General features: G+C 35.6%; 1 long non-coding RNA gene across 1 annotated transcript; it reads right to left on the bottom strand.

The window, feature by feature from the left end:
- Positions 1 to 414: 414 nt before the first annotated feature.
- LOC106064363 (uncharacterized) lies at positions 415 to 4,709 on the bottom strand. Its single transcript, XR_001217179.2, has 3 exons — positions 4,520 to 4,709; positions 4,332 to 4,429; positions 415 to 2,501 (listed from the first exon to the last, which is right to left on the bottom strand). It is a non-coding gene; the product is annotated as an uncharacterized LOC106064363 (long non-coding RNA).
- Positions 4,710 to 8,547: the final 3,838 nt, after the last annotated feature.

Raw genomic sequence — 8,547 nt, 5'->3', positions numbered from 1 at the left:
TCTGTGTTATTCGACTCTAATTAGTATCATTCTCTTATTCTGTCTCAGCAATACCTCAAAACTTAGCAAGCAAAACTTCATTGTTTATTAGAAATGATTTATTTGTCTATTTGAAATTCTTTACTTTTTTCTGTTTCTAATTTGTTACTTTTCCACGCGCTCATTGCTTTGAAAAATTATTTTTGATTTGAAAATGTAAATAGATTTGTTTTCTGTAGAAAGACAGTTTTCAAATTTAAAATATGATTTTTTTTTCTTACCTCAAGTGTTCTAACTAGAATCTAGAGTTCTAGACTCTAGACTAATCTAGACTAATCTAGACCCTAGGTATTGCCAACGTGAAGTAGGTATAGATAAATAGTTTGAATGCGAAATTATTACTCATGACATAAAATAAGCACACAAACTCACTCGAGAATTACATTAGTTTATTTTTACACAAATCATGTAAGCTATCCCAAGACAAAATAAATAAATAATATTTGCATCTTTAAAAAAAAAAGCCTTGTTTGTCTGTTTATCTATTTAAATTATCTAAAATTTATCTAATTAACTAAATTATATTTTTTTTTATATTTCTAAAAGGTCAAAGTTTGTGTATAAGGCATAGTTCAAAATTGTTCTTGTTCCTACAAATCTTTCCTTGTTGTAGATACTAAACGACCAGCGTAGTACTTTGAAGATTAGATTTCTTAGAGCGATCATTGTTCCTGTACATTGCCTGTCAGGAAATTTATTATAAACAGTTTTTTTTTTTATTACTCCAGTGTTTCCCAAGCCTTTTTCTTCAACGGAACACTTCGCACATTCTGAGTATTTAGTGGAACACATTGGTTATTTTTTTAAAGAAAGACTAATACTAAAAGTGATGATCTACTAGTTAATTATTCCAGTAGTTCGTGGAACACCTAGTCAAGCCTCGCGGAACACTAGGGTTCCGTATAACACAGTTTGGGAAACACTGTGTTAGTCAAACCGCTAAGCTTAAAAACATCAACATATCAACAATGAATATAATGTTGAAATGTTTAGATTTCAAAGGTCACCCAAAAAAAAAAAGAAAATTGTTTTTATTTTTATATTTGTACATTTAGTAAACCAAAAAACAAAATCGCATGGTTGACTTACATTAAAAAAAAACCTACAAACTATATTTGTAATAGAGTGAAGTTACATTTCTTAATGAAGGCAATTTTCTTGAAATAAATCATCAGTTTAAAAAGTCCGCATGCAATGATCAATGTATACATAAAGTCTCCACTTATTGGAGATGTCCAGACATGGCGGTGTACCTATAAATAGCCAGCGTTGTGGTGTATCCGCTGTACAAACTGAAGGGACGTGCTGATAGGCTCTTTTTTTTTTTTTAAATCAGTGACTTAATGAGTGTACTGTGACTTTTATTTAGTTGGCAATAGTTGAAGTCCTTGATATTGTTTAGTTTATAATGAAAATATCCAATAAATATAAAAATAAGAGTAAAATCTCAAAGATTTGTTATAAAGTGGCATTATAATTCATATGATTAATCAATTTAATGAAAATTTCTCAATGATGAATCTAAAAATAAACATAAAGACTTCATGAACTTCAATTAGTGTTAAAAAAAACAATAACATATATATAGAGAAAATAGAGTTTTCATGATTCTGTTTATTTTTTTTTTTATCATTATTTTTTTATCATTATTATGGCATTTGTGGACCAGTGAGGGGAAGGGGGTATCTAGGAGAAGGTTTTTCCGTGCTGCCTTTAGGCGCTCCGTAAACACAACTCTGCCCGAGTCGGGTGTCGAATCTCTTTCCTAGGTAGCCAAGCCAAGCTTAGTTCAAGTGTACTTAGACTCTCGACCACGCTTCCCACGCTTTCTAACTGTGTACATGGACATGAAAAGCCACACGTTGAGCCTAGAACTAATACTCCCACAACGTGTTTCATCATAACATCGAATACTCGACATCACTATTTGTAAACACTTCAAGACTGATTCCAAAAAGTTTTCACGGAAATAATAAACACATTCTGGTGTTAAAAAAAATAATTTTACAATACAGTTCTCCACGTAAAATTCAATATTTATAATGACCATATCTCTCTATTAATTGATAAATTGACAATAAAGGCGAATCAACATCAAATGTTTTGAATGACTTCTTGAAAGAGAAAGCAATCATATATAATATCAGTAGCAACGAATGGAACACATTTATTATTAACCAAGCGATAACAAGACAACATAATAGTTGCGTAATATAGACATTGTTTTTTTTTTTTATAGCAGTGGCCAATTTTCCCCCATGGTGAAACAAAAGAACTCCATTATGGCGTTTTCTCGGTCTAGACCCATACATACTTCTGGATTCAACAGATTTCCAAGATGCTTTGCTGGAGATTCAGGCATGACTTCGTTATTCCAAATTTCTCCTAATAGTCCAATCAACATACGAGTATTCATTTTGTGTCTTTTTTCTCTATAACCCTCCAAGATGACTTGAAAATATCTGTTAAGAAATAGAATTCTGGTATTTTAAAAGGTAAATATCGCATCTAACTAACTAAACTAGTGGTTTGGTTGACCGCCTTCACTAGTAAAACTTTGGTCCATGACGTTGTATGAGATGTGAATCTGGACACTGGCCATGGTCAGAATAACAGAATATGCCTCCTTTGTTTAGGATCCTTCAACTCAAGAAAATATTAAGAAACTGGAACAGACACAAAATAGAGCAGTGAGATACATAACTAACGAATCTTCCCATTTGATTAGAGTAACACCTTTAGTAAAATTACTAAAAATTAGAAAGCCTTCAGACTTAAGTGATTATACATAAAACATTAAACCATAATCTTCAAATACAAAAACAAAACCTAATAAAATACTCAGAAAGACACAAAGATAAAGGCACATTCCTCGTTTCATATGCTAAGACAAATTTATACAATTGCTCCTTCTTTCATAGTACTAATATAGATTGGAATGGGTTGCCTGAGCTAGCCAGGAAAACCGGTGACTTTGCAGAATTTAAGTTATGCATGACTAGATTGACCTAGAAATACACGAAAAACGTAATCATCTTATTTTTTTTAAAAGAAACATCTGTATATAATACGATATGATATGATAAGATATGATAAAAAAAGACTGTTGTCGCACACACAGCTACCCCGCTCCTCTCAATGCAGCAGTAGGGTCCAAAGGAACGTGATATCATCTTTGTCGCGGGTTCTGTGTAACACGTTTTACCAGCGGCTGCTTATTTTTTTTTCTGGGCTGACTCCTAATGTTTCGCCCATGTCTAAGTTAAGCGAAAGGCATCGGAGTCTTTCCTTCTATGTGGGTAGTCAACTAAAGCAAATGTACATCTCCTGCCCGAAGCTCTCTGGTTCGTACATGTACATACATACATACATACATACATACATACATACATACATACCATACATACATACATACATACATACATACATACATACATACATACCATACATACATACATACATACATACATACATACATACATACATATCATACATACATACATACATACATACATACATACATACATACATACATACATACATACATACCATACATACATACATACATACATACATACATACATACATACATACATACATAGTATTACATACATACATACATACATACATACATACATACATACATACATACATACATACATACATACATACATACATACATACATACATATTTATAGATTGAGAGATAGACATACAGAGATAGAGAGAATATTTTTCAAGCAAAACATTATTCAAAAGGTCCTTTTTTTAAGGATGAATAATGAGCTGTAGATGTCAGGAGAATGCGTTTCTGCAGTGAAGAATGCAAGAACACGCTTTCGGCGTCGGGGCTTCGCCCCCCCCCCCCACCCCACTGTGAAAGCTCACAGCGCTTCCCCAGACCCCCTAGTTGTCAAGAAAAAGGCCTCAACATGGCTGGGTTTTTTTTCGCCGAAAAGGGCTTTAAGTCTAAAACCCCTCCAGATGGTTTCGAGTTTAAAATCCATCCTAAAGTTGAAAAAGCCCTCTTCAATATTATTCTAAAAGCAAACTAGTCATCAAATTCTATGAGCGTAGCTGAAGAGGTTTGAAATCCTAACAGATGGTTTTAACGATAAAACTTCCCTTTTCCATATAAAATCTAAAGCAAACTACAGTTACCAGATTCCAAGATCGTAGACAAGAGAGGTTACACATTTCTACCAGTCGCTGGGCTCCATCAATAGAGTGCAGTGAATAGCATAAAAGTCATCTGCGGAAACTGAAAAAAAGTCAGTTATATACTAAGTTACCCAGGTCGATCTCCGACATTGTTCAGTAGCAGTACCAGTTTAGCACTTTTCATTTCCAAAATGGTGAAGTTGGCAGAATCGTCTGCCATGTTACAGCGCTGAAAGTAAAAAAAAAATATATATAAAAACGTTGCATAAGAAGTTATACAGGATTGAAAGTTGATTGGGAAAAATATATAACTGTTTACCGTTAAACTAGTTCCCCTTTGAAACGTTGCGATCTGTGGCCCACGGCTAACGAGGATGTCATGTGGCCAGCACAAGGGCCTACCTGACTTTACTTTTCCCAACTAATGTCAAGTACCCATTAGAGCTGGACTCAGAGGCACCCAAAGATCCTGGAATAAAAAAAAAATCCATCTTCACCAGGATTCGAAACCAGGACCTCGGTTCGGAAGCAAAGCTCTTTACCGCTCAGCCACGGTGCCTCCTAGCGTTAAACTAGATATTGATAAAACTATCTGTAAGAAATAAGGGTGTACTTAACAGTGGTGAAAATGTTACAGGAGAGATTTTGCTCTCACTGGGGCGCTACTGATGTATGACGTAAATGTCACTATTACCATTAACCAACGTAGCTGTACAGGAGAACACAAAATGTGTACACGGAGAAGGAAATTGGAACAGAAAAAAAGAGAGTTCTAATTCGTCTGTGTTGACATAAGTCTCTAGTCCCAGTATCTCTGTGCATATTGCTTTTAGTGTCTTCGCTTTCTGACAACTGTCCTCATTTTCATTGTCACATAATATCAGGACTTCAATGTCTTGGGCTGCATATTGTTGAGAGTTCTCTGCCGTTCGGGAAATGAGCTGGCGTAATCTTGAGTCAAACAGTGGTCTTGTTATAAAATGTACTGTTGTTTCATTCTGTTGGACTCTATTTGCAGCTGCGTGCAGTTTGACCACCAGAATCAAGGTCTTTAATTCATTGGTAAATTCGCTAGGATACAACCGTTGTTCTGCTATACAAGCGGTAGTGTAAGCTAATTCATACTGTCTCGAAGTGAGATATTGTTTTAGTTTTGTCAGCGTATACGATACACTGTTTTGAAAATGTTGAAGTTCTATCAGACATTCTGGAATAGCAATGTTTTCATTTTCAAGTAGCCATATGATATACATAAGAGCTTTCATTGGTTTAGTTTTCATTTCACAAGTCATGTTAACTGATTGAAGTAAATAAAATTCAGCTTCTCCAGTATCCCTTTGTTCTCTAGCTGCTTGACCGGGGGAAACTTTCGCTCTCTTGACCTTCCTCATTAAACATAAAGCTAATTTCTGATAAGCTTCTCTAAGCTTGCTCAAGAAGTCGTGTTGAACTACCAGCTGACTGTGTTCTGTCAATTTTCTAAATTGTGTCAAACATTCTTCTTCTAAATTGTGACGCATTAGAAATTTACCATAATCACAAATTGCAGTAAAGTTCGTCTCAGACAATTGGATGGATTTTTCGTAACTCTCTTTGGCTTTTTCAAAGCTATTATATCCCTTTTCGTCGTAGCATTTTCCAAGAAAATGGTAGGTTTTAGACATTTCTTTTAGTTTTAAAGACTTTTCAAGTAGATGAATGGCTCTGTCTACCTCACCGTTTGTTCTCAGTGTTTCCGCGAGCATTGATAACGTTTTGGCATCATCTACTCCGATTTTAAGAATTTCATCAACTAGTTTTCGCAAAGGTGATTGGAAAATTACGTTTTCTGCCATCATCATAGTATTATGTTTGTCACTGTAACTCTTAATAGAAAGCATACGACGGTAAGCAAGGCGTACAAAGAGGCTGTTATTTGAAGTGTTAATAACACAGGTTAATAACTTGGCGGCTTCATTTAAATGCACCTTGAGGCATCCTGAGGACGAAGTAGTCCAAGCATTATAATGAGCAATACCGAGTGATAATTTCCAGTAATCGTTACTTGGTTGTCTCTTTAATAAATCCTCAAAGATGTCAATAGAACGTTTCAGAAAGTCAGCTCCACCAAGTCGACAGTAACAATAAGCCAACTGAGCCCGTGAGTCTATCTTTGCGTCTTCAGCTAATCTTTCAGAGAGTAACTCCTTTAATGTTTTTTTAGTAGCCTCGAGGTCATCGTTTTCTCTTAACTTGTACACTGTCTTGACTTTTCCAATCAAAGCTGTAAGATTTGTACTGTTGGTCAGGCGTAAGACTTCATCGGTTCTTGTTTTAGCAGCAAAGAAATTATTTAACTTATACTCTAGCCATGTCAAGAAATTTAACGTGAAAATCTTTTCTTCTGTATCTGTATTGCCTTCTATTTCTTGCAATAGTGCACCTTTTAGGTAAAGGAGTGTTCTGTTATGTATCTTATTGATTCTTTCGTTATAAATGCATTCAGTAGTAGACCATTCCTCTAAGTGTGTTGGATCCATGTCTGTCAAACATCAACAACAAAAGGAATAATCTATTGATTACAAAAAAAATGGTACTGATGTTTTTTTTTTATAGCTTATATCATGTTTAAATGTATCATTTTAGGCTTAATTTTTGCTTTATTCAACTCAATTTAGGAAGATAAAACATTGATAAAAATACATTTTCACTATAAAATTCTATATTACTTTGAGCATTTTTAGAATAATTTAAAGTCATTAATAAATGATCAGTTAATAGATTAGCAATTTAATTAGTACATACAAACGCTTATGAAATGATTCTGAGCTTCAAAATGGGCGCTATGACGGACAGGATACAACTCGTCTCCAGAGAGTTGTACTTTCTATAGCAACAAAGTTTATGTGCTCAAGATTTAGCTTTCGCAACGAAACTTACGTAACTTTAAAAACGCAACAATGTTTCAGTTCAATATCAAAAATGAAACTAAATGCAAATAAAACAACAACATTTCCTATTATAAATCAGATTAAGTCTTTATACAATTGATATTTGGATATCTGTATTAATACTTCGGCAATATGTTACAAAGACGCCAATATATTTGAAACACACCTAACAGAAGGTATAAAGGATGAGGAGGATTAAATGGGACACTTCCCGTAATGCTGTAGCGCAGGGGTCTCAAACTCATTTCAACATGTGGGCCACAGTGGAAAGTAACAACCATTCAGCGTAGTCTTTCAGGAGCTGTGGTTCAACCGTAATGCTCTATAGAAAAGAAAATACGAAAAACATGCATATATGTGACCCTGCCGGACCAAGTAAAACAAAGGACGTTTGGGCCACGAGGCCTTCATCAGCTACAAAACAAACAAAAAATAAAAAACAATTAACACAAAATAGTCTTAAGTTAACTTATCTGTCCGATGTTGTTCTCTATCGAGGCAGAAAAGAAATGAGCTACGCTGGTGTAAAAGCGCGGGAAAACGGAAGGGGGCGGAGATGTCAGGCAAAGATGAATGGGGAAAGGGGGTACCGTAGTGTTAGTGCCCATCGTGTATTAAATAAAAGTGTGCTGGTTGTTGATCCCGTTAGGTTGGAGGGTGCCTGACATGTAAATAAGTTTGTTTTCTATCTGCAGACGGGTGTTTTTGTCGTTGCATTGTTGTATGGCAGTGACGAGGAGGTCGGTGGTACCCCTATGATGTGTGCTATTAAAATGGATAGAGACGGGCTTTCCGTAACTTTGCTACTAAGCCCGTCTCTATCCATTTTAATAGCACACATCATAGGGGTACCACCGACCTCCTCGTCACTGCCATACAACAATGCAACGACAAAAACACCCGTCTGCAGATAGAAAACAAACTTATTTACATGTCAGGCACCCTCCAACCTAACGGGATCAACAACCAGCACACTTTTATTTAATACACGATGGGCACTAACACTACGGTACCCCCTTTCCCCATTCATCTTTGCCTGACATCTCCGCCCCCTTCCGTTTTCCCGCGCTTTTACACCAGCGTAGCTCATTTCTTTTCTGCCTCGATAGAGAACAACATCGGACAGATAAGTTAACTTAAGACTATTTTGTGTTAATTGTTTTTTATTTTTTGTTTGTTTTGTAGCTGATGAAGGCCTCGTGGCCCAAACGTCCTTTGTTTTACTTGGTCCGGCAGGGTCACATATATGCATGTTTTTCGTATTTTCTATACAGTCGTTTACCCCTGCAGCAGTAAATCTTTGTTTTTTTGAGTCTATAGAAAAGACTAATGAGCCAGGTTTTCATCTGCCAGCTGAGTGGCCAACTAAATCAGCTTGCATCTGAATGATTTGATGCGGTCAAGCATCACGGTAATC

The sequence above is a fragment of the Biomphalaria glabrata genome, chromosome 5 (assembly GCF_947242115.1).
Source record: "Biomphalaria glabrata chromosome 5, xgBioGlab47.1, whole genome shotgun sequence".
NCBI lineage: Eukaryota > Metazoa > Mollusca > Gastropoda > Planorbidae > Biomphalaria > Biomphalaria glabrata.
Note: the sequence above shows the minus strand (reverse complement) of the source record. Positions and strands in the feature narration are given on the sequence as shown.